Raw genomic sequence first — 25241 nt, 5'->3', positions numbered from 1 at the left:
GAGAGCGGTCCCGCGGTACCGCCGCACGTTCACGAGGCAGTGTCTTCCCCTCGTTGCTATGGCGACCTAGCGGGACTGTTCTCGTCGCCCGCACCTCCCGTCGCAGTTGCTAAGAAGTGGTGGAGGTAGGGGCTGTCCTCCGCTCGCCACCCGGTTGCCTTGGAGACGGCGGGTGCGCTGGCCCCGCCCCGCTCGGACTGACAGCGGTGGCCGCATCGCGCCTGCGCAGTGTTCTCTTCCCCCGCAGTCTCTGTGCGTTGAAGCCGGAGACCGCGGCGGCCTCGGCTAGGACCCTCCGCCCCAGAGCCGCCGGCCGGAGCCGCAGCCTCAGCCGCAGCGCCCCCGCCGCCCGTCCCCCTCCCCAGTCGCCTCCGCCGGAGCCGCCTCGCGCACTGTGAGTCCGGGCCGAGGCGACGGACGCCGTGGGGCTGAGTCAGCGGGAGGCCCGGGCCGGGCTGGGGGAGGGGAACCGGGCTCCCCATCCCCGCCGCCCCCGCCTCCACCCCCAGCCGCGTCTGCCCCGCCGGCCTCCTTCCCTCCGTCCCTCTCTCGGGGCTCCCTGCGGCCGGTAGACAGGCCTCCCCGAGCCACTCCTCCATGCCCTCCTACCTCCCTCCTTCCCTCCCTCCGAACCCACCTCGGGGTCCTTACCCCCTAGATGTGGCGCTGCCGCTCCTTTGCCCTGGCCTGATATTTCCCCTCAAAACTACCTCGCCTCGCTCCTGTCCCTCCTTAGTTCTCCTTACTCCTGGGCCTGACATCTCCTGGCCTCTCTGGTTTTCCCCAGTGATTTGCCAGAGAAAGAGTGACAAGGGAGACAGCGAGGGGAGACTTGGGGGAGGGGTACATTCTGCCTGTCCAAACCTTGGGACCCCAGGGTTCAACCCACACGCTGCAGCCCAGGCTGGTTTGGGGAAGCAGATTTGGACAGTTCTAGCTGCTGAGAGCTTGTGGGGCTTTCGGAATAGGTTTCGCGATCAGGGTTCAGACCCTTCGTGATCGGCTACTGTTTAGTGAACACCGTTGCTGGAGCACGGTGGCCTCCCAGAGGGTTGAGGACTGCCCTGGCCGCACTGTGCAGGGGAGTAGAGGTGGAAAAGGGAGGGGAGAAAAGGTTTGGGAACTCAAGTTCTTGTGCTTCCGGTGCGTCCTTGTGAATAACCATGTTGCAGTACTCTTTAAAATGCCTTTTAAAAAAATCACCTTCAAATTAGTACAACGTGAGGTTTGAAAACAGTCCATAGCAAGTGTTTACTGTTTATATTAGGGGAATGGGTAGGACTTGATTTCTGATACTATAAATTCCATGAAGTAACCAACTGGGTAATAGTGAGTTTTGACAGCATGATCCGAGTGGAGAGGAGGAGAATTGAGGTTTCTCCATGATGTAGGTCTGTTGCTTACATCATGTCAAGGAGTGAAATCATTATTTCTCACTGTCTGCAACCCCAGCTGTGAGTCTTGCTGGGAGATGCCACCTGATAAGGTTTCTAGTATGTTTGAACAATTCTGGGTCGTTTGCTACCCATCCACTTGCAGTCCTTGATCTTGGAACAGAGGAGAGCCCCAAATTGTTTTCTTTTTCCAGAAGCTGAGCTGAAGTCAGAGTTGGTGCTCACAGCCAGGAACTCTTAATAGACATGCCTCAACTTGAGGGCTCCTAACTACTGTGTGTACCTCATTGTCAACTTTCCTTTGATTCTTTTTTTTTCTTCCAGATTTCAGTGTACTGTTAGAAAATATATGTAAACAAAAGCTAGTTCTACTTTACAAGAGGCTTGGGTTTTTTACTCCAGGCTGCAAAGGAGTGGGATGGTTCACTTCTAAAAATCCTAGTGAAGGAGTTTCTGGGGTTGCAAACAGTGAGAAATAATGATTTCACTCCTTGACTTTGCTCAATCATGGCCTATTGGCAGCCTTCTCAGAGCCACTCCCTGCCCCCATGCCCATCAGATTAGTTTACAGTAGCAAAGACGGCTGTTGCCCTAGTTTTAAACATAGAGATGAAGTTTAGGAAAACTACAGCCCCCATCCAGCAGTGCAGTTTCTTCTGTTTCAAATGCCAGTCTGGGGTTTGGCGGGATGCACCTGCCTGTAGCGCAATGGGAGCTATGGGGCCTGAGAGTTAAATTCCTTCTTGTGGTCCTCTCTGTGTCACATAGCTCACCGAAATACCCGAGGAGGGCAGGAGAAGACAGCTGTGCTGGAGAGCTGCTCCTCCTGGGCTGAGTGTATTTTGGGAATCAGTGATATTACTGGGTTGGAGGGTTGTGAATTAAGCAAGAAAATGTGTCAAGGCTAGATAGATCAGGAGGGTGTGAGTAAAATGTTCCCTTTCCAGTTTGCTGTGGGATGCTACCTTTTCAGAGCATCAGAGTGGTTTTTATATGGGTTAATTTGCCTTTGAAATCCATACCTATGTTTTATGAGATAATGATGGAATGCCTTTTAAACTACTTCTCTTAGGAAACAGGACTGTCACCCCTCTTATATATTGCCTATTTAGCCTTTATTAAAGGTAATTGTTCAATCAGGGAGAGGGACATGATTAGAATCAAGTTAAATCTAAATCTTTATAATGGATGTTATGGTTTTGTAGGACTGTATTACCTTGATTCTAAGACACACCAGAAATTTACAACAACTTTTAGGTAAAAAATGCTACCAGACCAAAATTATATAGATTCCAAGGTGAATTCTAATTTCAGAAACATTAAAACAGCCAGAAGTGGCAATCCTTGAAGGAGTTATTTGTGTGTCTTAGAATTAGAAAGAATGGTGTGGTGCTGCAGGTACTGACATACCTTCTTGAGAATGATGCACTGTGAAGGCAGGTTTCTTCAAGTCCTTCCTCCAAACCCATCTGCTTTGTGGGGTTGTATTTGTAAGATGATCTGCTAGAGTTAGGCATGGTTGTGGCTGTTGAACAGAGGGAAGTTCCCATATGGGAATCCAACCCAGGGCCTCAATATGGTACTCTCAAGAAACCAAGCAAGTAGTTGGTAGCAGACATCCTATGAGCTATACCTGAATTTAGCCAAGTAATATTTTTCAGAAACTGAACAGAAAATAGTTTTTATGACCAGAATACATCTGCCTGGAATTGTTAAAAGACATATTTGTAAGGATTCTAAGGTACATATCCTCCTCTTCGGATGTTATAAATCTGAGGAGGGGATCTTAGATGGTATAGCTTAATGTTCTTATTTCCAGATTTTTACATGAGACACCAAGAGTTAAGTGACTTTCCCTGAGGTCACCAAACTAATGTAGAAAGTATGTAAAGACACCTTGCCAACTTCATACACCATGCAAATGATTGTTGGTGGTTATTAGTGTCTGAGTCAGAATTAGAGTCCAAATTTCTAGACTAGAGCTATTTTACAACACCACATTGCTTCATCTCTCATATTTAATAGTCCACAGGGTTTTAATAAAAATAATTAGTAGTCTGTAATTAGCTGTGTAGTCGAGGGCTTGTTTTATTGTCTTAGATACTGCAAAGCCAGGCAAAATTTAGTCTCAAACTGTCTAATCAAATATTTATTCTCGCCACCTTAAAAATAATTATTTTTCCTCGCACATTCCAACCTCAGAAAGGTTTTTTCTTTTTAAAATTTGCACCAACTAACAAAAAAACAATGCAAAGTTGGGAATTTGAGTCTCAACTTCCTATCTGTGGGGCTGTGGCATTCCAGAGGGCCAGTAGAGAGGGACAGTGCTTGACAGGAGGAGCAAGCACCTTGGATGGCTGCAAGATTTTCTCCAGCTCTACCAGATGTAACCTTCTGAAGTTCTTGGGGGCCATGAGGACTTTTAAGCCTATCCTTGGGGAAGTGAGGCAGTCTGGCCTCTGGAGCTGACAGACCTGAGTTCAAATCCCAGCCTTTTACTTCCTGCTGTGTGACATTGGGCAGGTTATATAAACTCTGAGTGCCTGGAATAATGACCATCTGTTTTACAGGATTATTTGGAGAATTAAGTGAATGGAAGTATATAGAATACTCACTTAATAAGAGATAACAATCATTTCATATTTACCAAGATCTAAAGTTTTTTTTTAATAATGCTTTCAAATTTTATCTTGACTTAAATGCATCCCCAGCCCTCAAATTCAGTAGCCTCCATTTCTCTGGAGCCCTCTTAGTGCATTTGACATGCACAGAGAGATTTGTCCTGTGAAGACTTGGCATTGGGAGTATTATTTCTAACTGCCAAAATAGGAACAGCGTGTATATGAAATGCCCCTTTGTCTCCATGTATTCAGCTGACCTGGTTATCAGAAAGAATTGTGGAGCACGAGCAGTTGACTGTAGGAGAGGACAGACTTAGTGTGTTTTGTGTTGTGGGGGCCTTTAGTCCTTCAGTGGGGGAGGCCAGTGTGAGGAGTGATCTTAATTTGAAATGGAAAAGCTGCACGGTGCTTGCTGGTGAGGAAAGCTCACATGGCCTTCAGTCACTTTCTCTACCATTAGAGATGTAGTTTGAATAGGTAGGTGACTTTGCTCAGATCAGCTCTGCACATGTGAGACATAGAGGACAGGGAAAGGAACTACTTGTCTCAGGAGGAAACCTCCTTGAAAGTGAGCAGAGGCAAAGGGAGGTCATCTTGGATAGGAACAATTATAGAAAGACTGAAAGCAGAGACTAGTGAGTAACTAAGGAGCCAGGGCAAGCCGTTCAGGTAGGGGAATTCCTAGGTATATTTCCTTAAGTGGGAGAATGCCATGGATAAGCATCAAGGATTGAAAAGATAAATTCAGCTATTTACCTCTGGCAAGTGGGATTTATATGTGGGGAGGGAAAAGGAGAGTCAAGGGAAACTTTTGCTTTATATGCTTCAGTGCTTGACTTGTTAAACAGGATGCATGTGTGCTTTGTAATTTAGTGAAGACCAAGTAGAGTTGGTTGTGGTAATTGTTCAGTAGATATATTTTGGTACAAAATAAACAATTGCCTTTTCTTGGCTCCTTCATCAGTGGAGCCCACAGGGTTAAACTGCTTCCTTCTGGCAGACCAAGCCAGTGTCCACCAAACCAGGCTCTTAAGTGAAGGTAGGCTCCTCCAATGTGGCTGTTTCCTGGGCAGCCCAGAATAATTCATGGACCACTACTTTTTCCAATCTTTTCATTCCATTTTTGAGAATAGTCTCCTCCTCTTGACCAACTGAAGCACATTACCTTTCTAATAACTATTTTTTTAAACTATTGACTAAAATGTCATCTGGCCAGTTTGACCTTTATGAAAGATATGTGTCTCTAATTTATCATCAAGAGGGCTTAACCTTCCAGGGGAACCCTGGAGTGCTGGTACCCTCTGTTACAGCTGTGGCCTAGAGCGGACCTGGCTGATACCAGCACACTTTCTACATAGCAACTTACTAAGGGCTACTGTTAGGAATTACTGATAAACTATAAGATCATTAAGTAATGTTGAACTTTTAATTTTGTCATGAGCTGGCTGGCTGTATTTTCTTTTTTTTTCTTTTTTTTTATTGGTTGTTCACAACATTACAAAGCTCTTGACATATCATATTTCATACATTAGATTGAAGTGGGTTATGAACCCCCAATTTTACCCCAAATGCAGATTGCAGAATCACGTCAGTTACACATCCACAATTTTACATAATGCCCTATTAGTAATTGTTGTATTCTGCTACCTTTCCTATCCCCTACTATCCCCCCTCCCCTCCCCTTCCATCTTCTCTCTCTACCCCATCTACTGTAATTCATTTCTCTCCTTGTTTATTTTCCCATTCCCCTCACAACCTCTTATATGTAATTTTGTATAGCAATGAGGGTCTCCCTTCATTTCCATGCAATTTGGCTGGCTGTATTTTCTAGCCAGATGTCCTGTTTATTATAGAAAGATGACACACCTTTCATTTGGACATGTGCTTTGGGTGCTTACCCAGTGGTTAGGATGAGTTTTGCTGAGTAATTCACATTCCATCACCCAACCTCCCCTTTGGCCAAGAGTACAAATTTGTGTGACAGTTGGCCAAGGTCAATGAGGCATCTTTTGGCCAAGGATAGGCTTTCCTCTATGGAGAGTTGTCTGGCCAACCCTGGCCCATGCCCTGGATCTAGTTTTCACTAGCTCCATGCCCTACCACCTTTGTTAAACTGGCTGGATGTTGTTACCCAACTTTTTATCAAAACATCAATATTTTGAGCTCTGGGTGTTCCATTTGCCTCAAGTAAATAAGGAATTAGCCTGTCTGAAATGTTTTGACTCCATGCAAATGATTTTTTCACAAAACTGTTTCCTACATAGAAGAGATACATACTATTGTATGAGATATTTAAAATAACTGAACAAGAGCATATTTTAGATCTGCCCAGTAGTTTTGACTATATAACAAAAGCCTTAAAATGACAGAAATTACTGTTCTAGGGATATTTAGAAATCAGAGGTGTATTTAAAAATACTTGTACATATGTTATTAATACAACATATTTAATAATATGAAATATTTAAAACAATCAAAGGGGTCAGCAAATGGGGATTGGTCAGGTTCACACAAATTACTGCACAAGCATTAAGAACATTTATAGAAGTTTGTTGATAGCAGAAATTTTTATATAATCAATGAAGAAAAATGCAAAATAGTATATCAAGAATGATACCATTTTTATAAAGAAAAATATAAGGGCTGAGATTGTGGCTCAGTGGTAGAGCTCTTGCCTAGCATGTGTGAGGCACTGAGTTTGATTCTAAGCACCACATGTAAGTAAAATAAAATTAAGAAAAATGTGAAAATATTCTAGAAGAGCTTATGCCAAATAATGGATGACTGTCACTGAGTAATGGATTTGAAGTGAATGGCTCTTCATAATACTTTTCAGTGTTTTCTGAGCTTTCCTGCATTAAGCAACTATAACTTTATTATTTATTAAACCAGTGACATTCAGATTCCATGTTGTAATCTCTAAGAAAATCACTAAGTATTTAGTTTGAAATTCTTATTTTGTTTCACTATTGTCATGGCTAATGGTAAATACTTCTCAGAGGTGTTTCTTTAGACAGCCTCTTCATTTCTTCTTGAAGAGCGCATGCCCAAAGTATGAGTGCTTGGATGTGTGTCTTAAAAACAGAGCCCAGAAACCCCAGAGTCCATTCATCCAAATGAAGCAGTCTCTCTTGATTCAAATAAGATATTTAAAAATTAGGAAAAGAAAGCAAGTCTTAAGATAGTTTTCTTTGTCTCTTAACTTTTGCTGTTTAAATATATCAGAACCATACTACAGGGCTTTATTTTGCGTAGCCTCTCTTTCTACTGGATCTTTTCAGATTCTCTGGATTCCCGGTTCCCCAGGGTAGCAGGTGCCAGCTGAAGGCTTCACCTTGTATTTGGGTGTCTGTGTACGTATCTGAGCTGTTTTAAAGGGCTGTGCCCAGGCCTGTCAAAGCCTCCTTCCTCCTTTTCCATCAGTTACATTCTGTTTGGCTCTCAACTAGGAGGCCCCTTTTTCCTCCAAGATGATGATTGTCAGGTAACTGCCAATTGGGAAGACGCCCTGAGCAGGAATGGTCTAGGCACCTTGCTCTTTGCTACTCCAGGTCTCTGGAGCTGCTCACAGGCAGAGGGGATGGCCTGGCAGCTGTCTTCCTCTCTCATCTTTCCTCTCTACACATACACTGTACATCACCTCAGAATGTTAGCGGAGATTTTTAAGGGTAGAGACTGTGTCTTACACAATAAAGCACCAAAGACATGATACTGAAATCGTGTTATCATATAGACTAGTCACGCCACACATCCATCTTATCTTCCAGTCCCGTGGACTGACACCTGCCTTCTACCAGCAGTGGAGTCTGCCCACTCAACACTGGCAAAGCCTCTTCCTGAGGATCCAGAACTTGGATTTGAGGGACATATGGCCTGTCGCACAGCTCGGCCTCTGCAGTAATAAATGTTTGCTAAGCAAGATCTGCCTCTTCCTCCAATGGTTCTGACTACCCAAACACTTGTCCCAGATGGGGCGGATGCCCTCCCTGCTGTCTGGATTTATTAGTGAACAAGTTGTCATGTATGTTTGGCTGGTGAAGCTCTACCACCAGGTGATTGTTAGAGAAACAGACATCTTATCTTGAAAGTATTGTTGTCCTGGTCACCTTGTAATATAATATAATTATAAAATATTCTAGTCACCTTGTAATGGTGTTTCCTGACTGGTAAGAAATGAAACCTTAGCTGCTTCTGAGTCAGCAAGATTATAGTTGAGACTAACGTGCTTGTTGCCATGTGAAAGGAGCAGGTCTTGGACCACTGGATGAAAATAAATATCCCTTCCCATATGAGGAGTGTTGTGCCAAAGGCTTATCTCGGATGGTGTATGATGTACTGTGTAGCCAGACTTTTCTGCAGCACCAGACTCTTGGCAGCCAGCCACCTGTACCCACTTCCTTGCAGGTTATTGCCACTTGTCAAGGACGCTGATTTCATCTCTGATTTGTTCTGATTTTAGATGGGTGGCATTCACAACTGAAAGCTTCCACTTTGGGCATCCTATTAACACCTTTAAGTGACAGAACCACTGTTAAGTACAGAGATGTGTTATGCAGGCCCCAAAATAGCAAGGTACTGTGTTTTAAGACAACTTGATAAGACCGTATTCCCCAGAAAGTACAGTTTTCAGGTTTATAGGTTATTCATGTTTGCATATTGTCTTCACAAATCCTTATTTTAAGTAGACTGTCAACATATATTTGCCAAAGTCTTTTTCTGTTTTTTATTTGTAGTAAAGGAAATGAGATTCAACCTCTGTCCATGAGGAGACAGTAGTCTGGAGTGGAAGATGGATGTGTGGGTTGATGAGTATGTGTGACAGTACTGCATGTCAGCAACATATCTTTAGTGCCTTATTGTAGAAAGCATAATCTTTGCCCTTAAGGAACTCAGGGAACATTCTAGTGAGTGAGTTGAATATAAGGGGATGGAAACTCAATGATGGGACTGGATGCTTTGGTAATCCAGCCCAAAGAGTGGTTTCTGAGCCTGGGAGAGCCAGGGAAGGCTTAGGAGAGGGACACACACTGCAGCTGGGTGTGCAGGATGATGTGGGAGCCCACCAGTGAATGGCCAAGTAAGAGTCAGGCAAAAGAAATGGACAGTGTGTTGGGTGCCATTGCGATTATGCTGTATAGACTCCAGAAGGATTCTGAGAGGAAAAGAATCATTGTGAACTCGAGTAATTGGGAAAGACTTCACACAGGAAGCGGAACATGGCCTTGCCCTGAAGATGAGCAAGCTGTGAATAGACAGAACCCCAGAGAGGGCTTTCCATGGGGTGAGTGAGGTGCAGCATCAGCAAGGGGGTGACCTTAGGAGCAAGTGTGACTGTAAGCTGGTCACCCTAACTAGAATGAGGGTGTGAGCTGTTTTGAGTTTGGGAGCATACTGGTGACATTATCTAGAAATTAGGAAGTTTAAAAAGACACTATGAAGAGGGGTTTAGTTTTAGCCATGAAGAATACACTTTGGGTGACAATGAGGATGTCCAGGTGGACAGAAGCTGAGGTGGGGTTGGGGAGGGAGCGGTAGGTGTGGAGTCAACAACACAGAGGTGGGTTGGCTTGCCTGACAGAATCTCCCCAGAGGTTTTGGGTGCACAGTCGAAGACCATGACCCAAGGGAATTGTCCCTAGTTAAGAAGAAGTGACAAGATGGGAAAATTAGGATGATCTGGTGTCAAGTGAGCGGACTATGCCAAGAAGGGGGTTGTAGTGCTCCAATTTAAGTAAATTCAGAATTAACTAGAAGAAAGTCCTGATGATTGCTTAGAGTATCAGTTCAGTAAAACATTGGAGATGGAAGCCAGATCACAGAGGGGAAAGAAGGGAACTGGGAGAAAGAAAATACAGATGATCCGTGGTCACCCGAGAATGGCAACAGGGCAGGTGAGGAAAGTGGCAATCAGAAGAAACAATAAGATAGGATAAAAATTTTTGTTATAAAATTATTCTTTATCAGCAAACATACATAAAACTATAATAAGTTTTTTCAGTAAGTTTTGTATTTGTGGTTTTAAATATATATTTTATGTATTAAAATGTGCTTCATCTACTGAGTTCTCTATATCAATCTACTTCATACATCTGTCACTTCAAATATCTCATTACTTCTATGATTTCCCACTGCATTGATACCAAATATGCTTCACTGTCAATCTGTTTTTGAAAGTCAGGCTATTTCTAACATTTTGCACATGTAAATATCTCTGTTCTGAACATTATTGTGCAAGTGGCTTTCTTTTCTTTTGTAGGTTATTTCTCCAGGACATATTCCATAAAGTGGAATTACAGAGGCAAAGACTCTGTACCATTCCATGTTATTTTCCATGGTGATCCAACCAACTTTCAGTTAGAGTTTGGTATTAACTTAGAATGATTTTTTTTTTTTATAATAAGGAAGTCTGACCATGTTTAATGGCAGAGGATATATCTGCAGGTTCCTCAACTGCAGATTTGACCAACCACAGATATTCCAAAGAAATTCCAGAAATTTCCAAAATGCAAAATTTAAGTTTGCCATGTGCCAAGTAGTATGCTGAATCCATGGAAATGAAGGGATATGTAGTCATTGCATTAAATATTATAAGTGATTAGGAGATGATCTTTGAGATCCTAGGAAACTGGTAACACTGCAAGGAGGGGACAGGTATGGCTCTTTCTACTTAACCTACAGGGTGAAGTTCAGGGGTGATGACTAGAGTTCCTACTAAGGAAAAAACCTTCATTTCCTCTAAAACAGCCAAGGCCACTGCTGATGAGGGGTGAGCGGGTGGAAGTGGGAGACGGAGGTCTTAAAGGCCTGAGTTAACCACAGTGAGAAATGAGCCTGGGTGTATGGAGATGAATAGAAGTTTTGTTGAGCATGGCTGAGGGCTAAGTTGACCCCGGAATTCATAATGGACTGAGTCTTTGAAGTCCACTGGCCTGGAGGAGCAGCAGTGGGAGGTAGGCAGCAGGGTGGCTTGGCATGTTCAGGGCAAGCTTTCTGAGAAGGCAGAGTTTAAGATGGCAGGAAGCAGCTGGCCCTCAGATCAGAGGTGGAGGGAGGGGCTGCAAAATAAGGACGGTACTGGTCATCAGCCTGATGAGGGGCAGAGTAATTACAGGCTTCAGTGAGAAGGAAACAGGTTTGGAACATGACGATGCGCAGCGAGGAGGTCATTGTCAGAGGAAGATTTTAATTTTTTAGTTTGGCAGAGACTGTTTTTACTTTTAATTGTTTACCTTTGTGTCAGGGTTGGATTTTCACATGGGCGTATGTAACCAGTAACATCTTTAACTTAGTGGTTTCCATCTCAGGAGGGGAGCTGGCCTTCAGGGTGCACCAGGATTGCTTTGACCCTGGACGAAGGAGAATGAAGATGGAGGCGGATCGTGGATCTGCTTTGATATGGTGTTGCAACTGAGGAACCTCCGCTTGTCGACCAGTAGCCCCTATGATCCCAGCTTGTCACCACTACAGTGACACCAGCCACCAGCCTTTATCTGTAGGCCCGTAGGGTATAAAACCCAAAATGCTGGCCTTGCTAGGCTTAATGGTGGGATCCTAGATGTGCTGTTGTGTGTGTTGATTGTTTCCAACTCTCTGACCAGATGCCCTACTAAGCCATTCCTCTCTGGCCTCTGAGAGCAAAGGAGGACCATCTTTGTGTCCTCCAATTTGTGAGTTAGGTGTGGATTCCAGGCCTCTCTCATCCACTCTACTGGGTTCTTTATACAGTGTACAAACTGTACAACTGTATATAATCATCCTGTTTTTCTCTTGCTTGTTTTGAAATTGGCCTAAGGCCCTTGCCTCCTCTGACCCCTCTTTTTTTTTTTTTTTTTTTTTTGGTACTGGGGCACTTAACCACTGAACCAAATCCCTACCCCTTTTTATTTAAGACAGGGTCTCTCTGAGTTGCTTAGGGCCTCACTAAATTGCTGAGGCTAGTTATGAGCTCTCGATCCTCCTGCCTCAGCCTCCTGAGTCACTGAGATTACAGGCATGTGCCACTGTACCTGGCTCCCTCTCCTTCTCATATTCCACCCTGACCCTGACTGACCTCCTTGTTGTGGGCTTTATTTTACCTGCTGGACTTACACTACCTTCATACTGCATAGCTGAAGCCATTTACACAGCTAACCATGCACAACAGTCACAGGGACGATAGCAGGAGACTGACACTGTGGGAACGTGTGGGCAGCCAGGTGTGCCATCAATGTGGGGAAATAGAAAAGCTGGGCGACTTCCTTTCCTGAGCTTTAAACCAAGTCTAAACCCTGCCTGGACATTTTTGTAAATGTCCTTTCATAAAAGCCAGGACCTAAGCAGAAGGTGGCTCCCTGCCAGTCCCTACCAGGAAGGAACAAACCCTTGCAGAGCAGGCGTGAAGCCAGGTGGGGTAAGAGCTGAGGTGCATTGTTTTGCCTGTTGAATTAAATGGGCTCTTTGTAAACATAGCCTCCTGCTGCTGTTCTCTTTTCTCTTAGCCATCTGAGGAGAGAATAATTAGTCCTTGGCCTATAATTAGATAAAATGAAAAAGAACACTAGAGCTGATAGGCTGCAGGGCAATAAAAAAAAAAATCTTGAACTTTAGCCAGACACAGTGGTAAATACTTACAATGCTAGTGACTCAGGAGGCTGAGGCAGGAGGATTCCAATTTTGAGGCCAGCCTCAGCAACTTAACTACACCCATCTCAAAATAAAATAAGAAGTGATTGGATGTAACTCAGTGGTAGAGAACATTTGTTTAGCTTGTGCAAGGCCCTGGGTTTAATTCCCAGAACTGTGTGCTTGTGTTCATGCACACACATACACACAAAAAACAAACAAACAAAAAAGGAATCTTAAACTTAGAGTCTGGAGAGCTGGACTTAGAGTACTGAGTTATGGGACCTTGAGCAAATCACATTCCTCTACCTCCCCCCGACTTGGAATTGAACCCAGAGGCATTCTGTCACTGAACTATATTCCCAATCCTTTTTATTTTTTATTTTGAGACAAGGCCTCACTAAGTTGCCAAGGCTGGCCTCAAACTTGTGGTCCTCCTGCCTCAGCCTGAGCAATTAACATCTTTATCTATTTCCTTTTCTGTAAAATAGGGAATCTTTATATATACTGTTTCCTCTGTTTAGAACATTCTTTCTTGACCTTTTAACTAACTCTCTTATATATGCTGAGTTAAAAAATGTAATTTTTTACTAATAGATTGAAAGTCTCTACTTTAAAAATCCTGTAACCTAAGTTTGAAAATGTAGCTGAGTGCTGGAACACTTGCCTAGCAAAACAGGGCCCCAGGTTCAGTCCCCAGTACTGAAAACAAAAGCAAAAAACAACACTCTCTTCTTGTATTTTTCCTGTAAGGCACATAATGTGCTTCAGCACCTGTTAATAGTTATACAGTTGCTGGCATGATTCTTTTATTACCATTCATCCATTTCACTAGCTAACCAGCTCATGAGGCAGGGACCATAACTGGCTGACTTATCCAAATAAGACTTGGTGAGAGCTGGAGCTCAAGCAATTATTTCTGAATGAATTTGTTGCTGTCAGTCCTTAGTTCTGTGAACTGGTTCCTAGGAGTGGGTAGATAGTGATTTCAATAATAAACTAAAAAGTCCTCCTATGTATCTGTAACCAATAAAAGTACCAGGAAGAGCAATCTGTTGATTTCATAACTTCCAGGTTGGGAGTGGCACTAGGAATGCCACTCTACTTGGGCTGCTGGAGGCAGGAGGCGAGCTGAGAGAAACACCCGAGAGCCTTTGCCTCAAGGGTTCCCTGGATGGCAGCTGCCTGCTCCATGGGCCCCTTCCCCATGTTGGGGACTTGGGGTTTGGGAGGCATCTCTCAGATGGCTGCCAGCTCTGCAGTTACCCTCCAGGGAACACTCTCGAGCATGTTGCATCAGTTGACTCACTCTCGCTCTAATTATGTGTGTATCCATGTATTAGCTTTCCCATGAATTTAAGAACAAAAATTAAAAGATTATTCTCAAGGGCTGGGGTTGTGGCTCGGTGATAGAGCACTTGACTAGCATGTGCGAGGCACTGGGCTCGATCCTCAGCACCATGTATAAATAAATAAAGGTATGTGTCCAAATACAACTTAAAAAAATGAATAAAAAGATTATTTTCAAATCACTACCCTGCCCATATTTTCAGAGAAAAAAAAATTTGGTGGAGAGGGCATGGTACTTGGGATTAAACCCAGGACCTTGTATATACTAGGCAAGCACTCTACCACTGAGCCACATTCCCAGCCCTTTTTATTTTTATTTTGAGACAGGGTCTCACTCACTTTCCCAGGCTAACCTTGAACTTGTGATCCTCATCTCAACCTCCCAAGTAGCTGGGATTATAGGTGTATACCACCATGCCTGGCTCAGAGACACTTCTAAGAGCAATGTGTGTTTAATGTCTTTAGTGTACCAAAACCCTCCTTTTAAAGTAATAAATATAATGTAAAATTACCTTTAAAATGAAAACACTGCAGAAATAAATAAGGCAGAACATAGAAATCCTTTATAATCTTGTCCGCAAAAGAGAATCACTGCCACTAATTTTTTAACTATTCAAACTTTTTTCTGTATGCACAATGATCATATTTATTTTTAAAAACAAGAGGTCTTGCCAGGCACAGGTGGCACATTCCCAGTGACTCAGGAGCTGAGGCAGGAGGATCACAAGTTTGAGGCCAGCTTGGGCAACTAGCAAGGCCCTAAGCAACTTAGTGATACCTTGTCTCAAAATTTTAAAAAGATGAGGAGCTGGGGATTGTGACTCAGTGGTAAAAGCACTTCTAGGTTCATTCCCCAGGAAGAAAAAAAGAGAGAGAGGGGGAGATCTTTACTATTTTTCATTTATAGAAAAATTGAAAGAGAAAAGAGTAAATGTAAAAATTAAAACCACTTTTAATTATCCCACTTAGACAGAAGTGTTACCTAGGGGTGGCTTAGATGGGCTTTAGCACTGCCCACCCAAAGCCATCGCCAGTAAGCAGTAAGCCAAAGAATAGCTGAAGCCACCAGAAGCTAAAAGAGGAGTAAAGAGCAGACTTCCCTAGAACCTTCAGAAGGAGTGAAAACCATTCCAACACTTTGGTTTTGGACTTCTGACCTCCAAGACAATGAGAGAGTACATTTCTGTTGTTTTAAGCCACTTGGTTTGTGGTAGTTTTGTTATGGGGAGCCATGGGAAACTCATAGAGTAGGGCATAATCAAGGTGCTGGCGGAACTGTGTTTCTTCTGGAAACCTAGGAGAAAATCCATTTATTTCCTTGCCCTTTCCAGTGTCTGGAGGCGGCCTGCCTTCCTTGGCTCACAGCGCTGCATCTCTCGGATTCCCTTGTCACATCCCCTCCTCTGACCTCCTGCTTTCCTCTCATAAGAGGCCATAATGTGGGGCTGGGGCTGGGGCTCAGTGGTAGAGCACTTGACTAGCATGTGCGAGGCACTGGGTTCGATTCACAGCACCAAATATAAATAAATTAAATAAAGGTCATTGACAACTAAAAATATACTGAGAGAAAAAAAAAAAAGAAGACATAATGTGCCCACCTGGATAATCCAGGAAAATCTTCCCATCCTCAGATCCTTAACTTACTCACATCTGCAAAGTCTGTTTTGCCATTTAAGGTAGCATATTCACAGGCTGGAACATAAGTATCTTTAGGAGCCTACAAAAAGTCTATCCCAAAAGGTAGATGGTAAAAATGGCAGATTTGTTCACCACATCCCAGTTCTGATTGGATGCTACTCCTTGAAGATTGAAAAAGGGAAAATTAAAGAAAATACTTTTTTATATCATTTACTTTTTAGATTTATTTTTGAATTACACTTTTTAATGAGGTTATATAATTTTATTTTAACTAATCAGGACTGGTTTTATTTTCCATTTATAATAGTGCTACAAAGGCAAGTTAAGTGTGGATTTCATGCTAAAAATAGCACAGATCTGTTTGTAAGCTAAAGTTTTTATCAACAATGCAGTTGAAAAAATATCTTAGCTCAAGGAAAAGCTGTAGATATCAATCCAGCCTTAAAAACCCACTTGGCATTTGGTGCATTGTTTCAGACCAAAGAAAATACTTCTTGATGGAGAAGTAGTATGCATCAACTCCATAGTTTCCTTTTTTTTTTTTTTTTTTTTTGAGAGAGAGAGACAGAGAGAGAGAGAGAGAGAGAGAGAATTTTTTAATATTTAGTTTTCGGTGGACACAACATCTTTATTTTTTAGGAGTGCTGAGGATTGAACCCGGGTCCTGCCCGTGCGAGGCGAGTGCTCTACCACAGAGCCACAATCCCCCCCCCCCCCTCATAGTTTCCTTTAGGCAGAGATCACAGAAGGACCTAGATCAGCACTGGTAAAAAGATGGGGTATGAAAGTATGCTGGTAAGATAAAGTGCTCCTTTTAAACTTTTGAGGTGATAGTGGGGGGAGGGGATGACTTCTGCAGTACCTCCAGTGCTTATCTGGTCAACTGAGCTGAAGAGGCCTTTGGTTTGGCTCAATAAGAACATTTTGTGGAGCCATCAATCATAATGTTGATGCCTGTGGAGAAACAAGCCACTAGTGATGAATCAAGAGGGATACAGGGCACAGGGGCTAGAGGTGATGGGCAAGTTCCTCTTAATTAGAGAGTTACAGAGCATGGGGGTGTATTGGTTCCCACTATAAAAGATGGAGTTGGTTTGTGGGGATGTGGGTCAGAAGGGTGGGTGGGAAGCTGAGGAGTCATCTTTTGAAACTTCCATCCAGCCTGAGGCCTGGCTATGTCTGCATAGACACTGATGATTTCCTGACTGCACCTAGGAAGTGCCTTCACACGTATACCCTTTCCCAGTAGACTTCTCAGGAGGCCAGCCCTATGTCTCAGGCCAGGGAAGGAATTGTTTCCTCATCTCTCTTCCCTCTTCTACCATTTTTGGAACTCTACCTGGTAATGTTGTGAACTGCCAAAGCAAAGCTAATGCGGATAAACTACAGCACATGTCTCCACCAATGCAAAATTACATTTTTATTCCTATGCTCTGGGCCCATTCTTCCCAATGCCAACAGATTTCCCAGTGTGTTTCTATGGTAGTTGACTTTAAGGATTGGAAATTGGACTGACATAATGGCACAAGCATTTAATCCCAGTACCTTGGGAGGCTGAGGAAGAAGGATCCCAGTTTGGAGGCTAGCCTCAGCAACTTAGCAAGTCTTTGTCTCAAAATAAAAAATAAACAAGTCCTGTGGATGTAGCTGTCATAGAGTACCCTTTGGTTCCAACCCAAAACCACAAAAAAATTAAAATAAATTAATTAATTTAATTTAATTAAAAATAAAGGTGAGGGGAAAAAAAAAAAGAAACTTCCATCCAGAAGGAAGAGCTCAGGAGGAAGCCGCCCAGCGATAGTGGCTATTGAAGGCAGATGGAGTTACTTGAGGCAGTTTGAAAGTCTGAATCAAGACTGTCAAAAGCCAAGTCCCCATTATGTTCTTGCTTGTCTCCTTAGCTCTGGAAAATAATGATTTCTTTCTCAGATGTAAGTGAAACTTCCTCCTTGGAGAGGATGAGAAAGCATTCATTATTAATGTTTATTTTCATATTTACAGATGAAAGGCATGCTGACTTCAAAGAGGTAGATTGGGACTGGGGAAGAGAATTAATTCTCAACGTTAAAATTATCTACTAGAAAACACTCGTGCCATTTTGAAAATTTTTCTCATGATTGAATATAAAGTTGAGAATTTCAAAGAGAGTTTTGACAACAAATAAAAGGATCAGAGAGGAGCCTATTAGGACAGAAATGTGTGTGTTCCTCACCACCCAACTCATTTCTAGGACAAGGCATTAGACGAAGGTGTCAATAAACAGCCACCTCCCACATGCTTGTGAGACATAGTGAGAAAGTATGGTGGACACTTGGAACCTTGCCAAATAATTACTGCTCACTTCTGCGTCAGCTGCTCTTCTTATACCACAAAGGTTTGAGACTCCAATTAATGAATTGCACTTTTAAAAGGAGCTTGTTTGGTGGAGCACACAGTTCAAGGTAAAGCACCCAAAAAGAACACATCCTCCTGGGACCTCCTCTCCATAGACGATGCTGCCACCACCTCCCAGGCAGCCAGCTGCTAGAGGCCAGATTCTAACCACTGGGACTGTGCTACATGGTGTATCTCTTGGCCTGCTGATCCGAGCAGCCACAGTAATGTGACACCAATGTCTTCTATGGGACCCAGCATCTGGACTTGATGGAAGAGAAGGCTCCTCCTTGACAGTTTTTGAATATAAGGACATCAGCATTTGTCTCTATCTCTCTTTTAAAATTTGCATATCTGATCATCAAAAAGAACACAGTACACATTTAGCTGCTTTCTAAATGTTGGCAGAAGAAACCAATTATCTAAGTGATCATTAGTAGCTGTGACCCATCATTAAAATTTTTTTCTGCATCCATACAGGAAGTCAGTATATTTCATTATATTTATTCCCCAAGTTGCTTTATCCTATTACAACATTCTAGAATCCAACCTTTTGGAGATGAAGGAAAACCACAAGGTAAAAAAACATGTTTTTATTTTACACGTCTAAGCAATTACTTGTGTTACTCTAATTTTAACACTTGTACTGAATAAAATGCTTATGCATTTATAGGAATATCACAGTGCAAGATATTGCTAGCCCAGGTACAGAGTGTTAAAAATTATCTGGTGAAGATTGATAATTGTATTAAAACTGTTGTGTGATTATACCTCAAAAAAAAAAAACAGAACAAAACAAAACAAAAATGCTTTGCCTTGGCTTAGGTTATTACTGCTCAGGCCTCTGATTGATCAGCAGTGACAGGCACAGAGATTTTGTATGTGTTCTCTGGAGCAGGGCTTCTCAGGCATAGTCCTGCCACTGGCTCACCAGGAGAGCCTTGGAAAATAGTCCTAAGCCTCTCTGCATCTGTCCCTCTCTGGAGATGTGCTTGGGAATCTGCTTTAGTAATAATCCAGTCAGGTGATTCCTATACACTCTACATTTTGAGAACCTCTACTCTAAGGAGGGTTTCCTTCTGGAAGTACATGTGGTCAATCTTGGCTTGACAAATTTTACCCAAAGTCTAAAAGGACCTCTGCCACTCCTTAGCAGGAAAGTAATCCTGGACCTCTTTTCCTCTTCCCTTGGACCCAGGAAATAGTTGTGCACTAGCTCAGCACTAAATACCAGGAAGTTTTGTGTTTATTACTCATTACCACCTCAACTTTTTCATAAATAGCCATTAAATCCAGAACCCTGTATCCTGAAATGATTCAGAAGCCAACTCTAGAGTTACACCCATCTTTGCCTCTTTTGTTGTGTGATGACATTCTGAAGTTTTTCCTGACACCTTAAGAAAAGATAGCACAGAATTTCTGATGGTGGTTTTGTAAAACATCAAGAAATACCACTAAGCTCCAGAACCCTGGGAAGTCCCTGCTTGGGTGTGGTCAAGAGGAGAAATGACTCATCTCTTCATGAGCTGGTCACAGTACAGGAAGCTTTCTATATACTGGCTCGATGAGAAAAGCCATCGTAATTCAGGAGAAAGGACAATAACATCATGAACGATGACATCAGGCTGGACTCTGGTTTGTGAGCCTCGGTGTTGACTGACTTACTGTGGTCGGAAAGTTCCTGGTGCCTCTACTTGTCCTTTTATAAAATTAGGTTATTACCTGTTCCCATTGCCCAAGAATGAGGTCAGTGTTAGGAATACTTTGAACTTCTGAGATGAAAGCTAATATAAAACTACAAAGTGAAGAGTTGTGGTAGGGACTGAGTGCTGGAAGACTTCAAATGAGATGGCTATGAGAAAATCAGGATGTCTCACTCTGCTACTGTGGGGACTCTGGGAACCTTCATTCACCTGCCTAATGAAGAGTATGAATGCATACACTCATGTAAGGAGAGGCAGCCTAGTGTCATGGTTAAGAGCAAAGGCTTTGGGGATCATCAACCTACTGGATCATAATCTTGAGGTTGGAGATGGAGCAGCTATAGTTTTAAGAAATTACCAAGATGATTCTAATGCACACCAAAGTTTGAAGAGCAACATGGTCCACCATATTACTTATGATTCCCAAAGAGGCTGTGTATTTCCATGCCTCTTCTATATGTTCATGCTGTCCCCACTCCCTGAGTCCCCTTTCCCATTCAGTCCCCTCCCATGTATACATCATACGCATGAACCCACCTCTTTCTCCAAAGCTAGATTGCATGTCACCTTTTGCCCAAAAACCTTTCCACAGGAAGCTTTTCAAAGGAAGGAATTATTCCCAGATATGAAAAAATACCATGCAAACATCAAGGAGAATGAGGCAAATCTCCATTCCCCGGATGGAAAAGAAACCATATTTTTAGAGGAAAAAAGAGGATATTTATACTTTGATTCTGTTTTTTTAAACAGCTGTACAAGTATATTAGTATATTAGTTTGTATATGTGTGTGTTTAAAGAATACACATACCTATTAACAGAAAACTTTACTTTTTAATTTTATACACATCTGTGTTATTTGAATTTTCATACTTCTTATGGATTTTTCAAGTTTACTAACAAAGTAATTACAAAGAGTAATTGCTCAAATAGTTACCAATGTAAAAACCAATTGCTGTTATAGCTCTTGTGTATCATGTTATCATTGTGCACATCTCTTTCCACTATTCAGCTTTTTTTTTTTTTATTTCCAATACTTGGATTAGACCCAGGAGCACTTAGCACTTTACCACTGAACTACATTACAAGCCCTTTTTAGTTTATTTTGAGACAGGGCCTTAGTATATTATGGAGGCTGGCCTCAAACTTGCCCTCCTCCTGTCTTAGCCTCCTAAATTGCTGGGATTCAGGTATGCTGCATTGTGCCCAGTCCTGACCTCCTTGGAGCTATTCATCTGCCCATCACCAGTGTCCAACCCTGTCCCTGACACTTCATGAGTACACAGTGCTTACTTACTGGATTTAAGCAATCTAAAACACATTATGGAGAAAGTCAGTTGATCATTCTTGGGGATGATCAGTGAGGCACAGCAGATGGTCAGTTGGCATTTCTGAGTCCTAGTAGAAGAGCAATAGCAGGAAGGAAATGGTTGTGGTGGTTGGACCAATATTGTCTACCACCTCCATCACAAAAGAGTTTGACATTGGTGGTAGGAAGAAGACAACTTTGAAGTAGCAAGTGGCTGTAAATGGTCTGTGGGTCACTGCCACTCACCTTGTTAAAAGTCATGACTCCAATTTTATGACCCATGTCTTCCTGCTCTATTGTAGCTCCTCCTATTATTTTTCAAAACAATAAATTCCTCATTCACTGTGTAGAATATGAAAAATGGACTCATTTTCACAGTGTCATATCCCCCTTTCAATCTCTAACTCCAAAAATCCTGCATCATGAGATTGCCTAAATGATCTCTCTGGAAGGCCCTGGCACCTTCTCGACATATACTCAGCCTCACATTTGTAGATGAGACTCAAACTCTAAAGGAAACCAGTGGCAGTCAGTAACTCCTCTCCATCCTTACTGAAATAACTGTCCTAAGTCAAGCTGGGCTTTTCACCTTGACCTCCTTGGGCCACACACGTGGCCTTCATCACCACCCATACACAATCTTTGTGCCAACCTCCTGGTAGGAATCGGATGTGAATAACTTCTTAATCTCTTGATTTGGGGAAATCAGAAACTATTATGACTCCTATAACTAAAGAAGAACAACAAATAAGATATGTTTATATTTGTTATATCTAAAAGCTAGAGCAATACCTTTTGACAGAAGTGTGATTTTAGGGCTGGGGGTGTAACTCAGTGGTAAAGCACTTGCCAAGCATGCTCCAAGCCCCAAGTTTGATCTCCAGTACCATAAAATAAAATGTAGTTTTGGGGGCTGGGATTGTGGCTCAGTGGTAGAGCGCTTGCCTCACACATGTGAGGCGCTGGGTTCAATTTTCAGCACCACATAAAAAGTAAATAAGTCAAATAAAGTATTGTGTCCATCTATAAATAACCTTTTTTAAAAAAATGAAGTTTTAAAGCCATATTTTAGGGAAAGCAAGGTGCTGTTCTCAGAAAATTTTTTAAAATACTAATTTACTATAGGAGTTGGGGATGATATTTGAAGGTAAGAAAAGGCAGATTAGTCAATGAACATTAAGCATCTACTTTGGTTATGTTTTGGAATTACAGAGACATGTATGAGGAGACACTACCTCATCACTCCCCTGAGTTCATGATGCAGTTTTTATATACTCTGCCATAATTATGAAACTGCTGCATATGTCTCATAAAACTAGAGTCAGATAAGAATCCGTCGCACCTACTCAGCGCATCCTTGTTGAGACACCGTGTAGGCCACGAGTGGGAAGGTGACTTGAAAGCCTTCCCTCCCCCACATGGAGTGTTGATTCTGTATAACGTGTTGCTTCTCTCCTGAGAAACCCAGGGTTCTGCTGTGTTTCCTACTACACGTGTTGTACTTTCACACCCTTTTCCTATTTTGCCACCTTCCCCAAAGGGGCTGGCTTCCATGGAGTCATAAGGATTGCACAGCTCCCACTTTCCTTCCTCTGAAAATACCATGCATGTGCACTGGGAAGACCCTGACGAGGGGAAATGTTGAGCTTTATTAAAATAAAACCAGAAACTGATTTGCTGCATTTCCTTTCTCATCACTTTTTAGCCATCTATTCTGTCATTAGTCACTTCAGGGCATTTGGTGTCAAATTTGCAGAGTCCCCCACCAGATTATACCCTCTCTCCAGTCAGAGCACAAGTCCTTCTCCAGGACACAGAAAGAAGTCATTCCCAAGGATAGAAAAGCTTCCCTATGGGAAAGTACGCAGAGATCCCAGGGAAGCGCCTGGTAGACACCTCTGAGCTCTCCAGGTGGTGTCTGAGCTCGTGGTGTGTGGATGTAGCTTGCTGCCCTGTCCCTTTGCAAGGCTGAAGGCCAGCTGAGGAGCCCTCTGTCCCCTTCTCAGCCTTCCCAACTGTGATACTTGCTAGATTTAAGAAATATAATAGTTCTGATCCTTTAGCCTATTAATCACTGTAGCCCAGTTTGGTTTGTGACCACATGTTGGGTCCAAAAATTCATAGGGGATGTATTGAGAACCATGCTCCTCTGAGTAAGGGGTGGACTTCTTTCTGGAAATAGACTGATTGAGAACATTGACATTAAGGAATTCTATCAGGATCCCCCGCCCCCGCCCCAATTTGGCTTGAGCCTAATCTTTGCAGGTAGGAGCTGTCCAACATTTCAGCATAATTTTACATCTGTCTTTTGAAAGAAATGTAAGAATGATCTATCTTGACTGTTTTGTTGTATGCTGTGTTCTGAGGAAGCTCACACAGTCTAGAATCCTAGCCTCTCAGGGCTTTAGATCTGACCACTTAATGGTCAGCTGTTACTCTTCCACCACTTCTTCCTTTTTTTTTTTTTTTTAGGTGGGGAGTGGGGTACTGGGGATTGAACCCAGAGCCACAATCCCAACCCTTTTATTTTATTTTGAGAAAGGGTTTTGATAAGTTGCTCAGGCTGGCCTCAAATTTGCTATCCTCCTGCCTCAGACTTCTGAGTCCCTTGTATTACAAGGATGTGCCACCATGTCTGACTGTTGAACATGTCTTAAGGTCACTGAGCCTTAAAAAAACGAACTTTCATTTATTTGCTCAGGTATATTTGTACCAGAAAGTCAATTTAATATAGCAAAGAATGTACTTTTTCCCTATATATGCCTTGAAAATCAGAAAGATAATCAGAGCTTGCTTTGTAAGCATGAAAACAAGAGCAAATAGAGTTGGAAAACAATAAGAAGTGGTGTGTCGTCTATACCATGGTTGAACTTGGTTAATGCTCCCCTCTTCACTAGGTGAACATCATCTTAGTGACCAGAATACCAATTCCAACCAACCAGGATACTACTACATTGGACGTGTTTTTTTTTTAAAAAAAACTACACATTAACATAGTTTTGCCTTCCAGTCACTTTTTCTAGATTCCATAATAACCCTGTTTAACAATGTCATTACAGTCAAATTCTACATCATACCATGTTGCAGTTTTCCAAATTTGTTGCTCTTACACTGACAAATTTTAAGTCAGGGCTACCTGGTCACATCTAGGAAGACATAGTTGTTTTTACAATATCTCCAGATCACAGCATTTCTCCTGAGCAGTAACCCTGTTTGTATCATGTAGCTAGTTCTTAGCAGGAATAAGCAGGCACTTTCTATAAGTAAAAAATTTGGGCTGGGGATGTGGCTCAAGCGGTAGCGCGCGCGCCTGGCATGCGTGCGGCCCGGGTTCGATCCTCAGCACCACATACAAAGATGGTGTGTCCGCCGAGAACTAAAAAATAAATATTAAAAATTCTCTCTCTCTCTCTCTCTCCCCCTCTCTCTTTATAAAAAAAAAAGTTAAAAATTTCATTTGATACTGGGGATTGAATCCAGGAATACTCCACCACTGAGCTATACCCTCAGCTCTTTTTATTTTATTTTAAGACAGGTCCTCAAGTCACCCAGGCTGACTTCAAACCTGCAGTCCTCCTACCTCAGACTCCCAAGTCACTAGGATTATAGGTGTGCGCCACCAGGACCAAGCCAATTAGAAAATATGTTACCATGTAGGCAAAATGGTCTCGATAAAAACTACGCTGCTATTGTCATGAAGCCACCTATATCACACAATAGGGAAATTAATGGATGTGACTATTATTCCAATAAAACTTTTTTACCCCCAAACAAACAGGATTTCTAGTTCATAATTTGCTGGGTCCATTTATAAGTAATGGTCACAGAGGTAACTCTTTCCTGGCTTTGCCACAATCCTCTTTTATCCTAATATTGGTGTGAAGCTTAAGTCTTCAAACAGGATTCTACTCTGCCATAACAGGTGCTGGAATGCTTAGAGAAATAGCTTGCTGAAGTCTGAGGTAGGAGCTGGTCATGGTGGTACGAAACTCAGAAGGCTGGGGTAGGAAGAGCGAAAGTTCGAGGCCAGCTGGGCAACTTAGCAAGACACTGTCTCAAAATAAAAAGGGGTGGGGAGATAGCTCAGTGCTATAGCACCCCTAGGTTCAATCCCAAATACTGCCAAAAATAGAATGAGGTAAGGAAACTATGATTAAGCCTGGGACTTCTGCTCCAGAAAGTGAGGACCTTCTCAAAGAATAGCATTGAAAAGCCAGGAGCCCTCTGGAAGCATCCCCCAGCCCATGCTTGGGG

General features: G+C 42.6%; 1 protein-coding gene across 2 annotated transcripts in view; it reads left to right on the top strand.

Annotated features, from left to right (window-relative positions):
- The first annotated feature begins 262 nt into the window (after nucleotides 1-262).
- Nucleotides 263-25241, top strand: part of MAPRE3 (microtubule associated protein RP/EB family member 3) — a 53653-nt gene continuing 28674 nt past the window's right edge. For both annotated transcript variants that reach the window (XM_081264100.1, XM_081264099.1), the window contains exon 1: nucleotides 263-394. The gene's annotated coding sequence lies outside the window, so the exon portion shown is untranslated. The remainder of the gene's footprint in view (nucleotides 395-25241) is intronic.

This window comes from Spermophilus citellus (genome assembly GCF_964194105.1).
Source record: "Spermophilus citellus genome assembly, chromosome: 13".
In the NCBI taxonomy this organism is placed as follows: Eukaryota; Metazoa; Chordata; class Mammalia; order Rodentia; family Sciuridae; genus Spermophilus; species Spermophilus citellus.
Note: the sequence above shows the minus strand (reverse complement) of the source record. Positions and strands in the feature narration are given on the sequence as shown.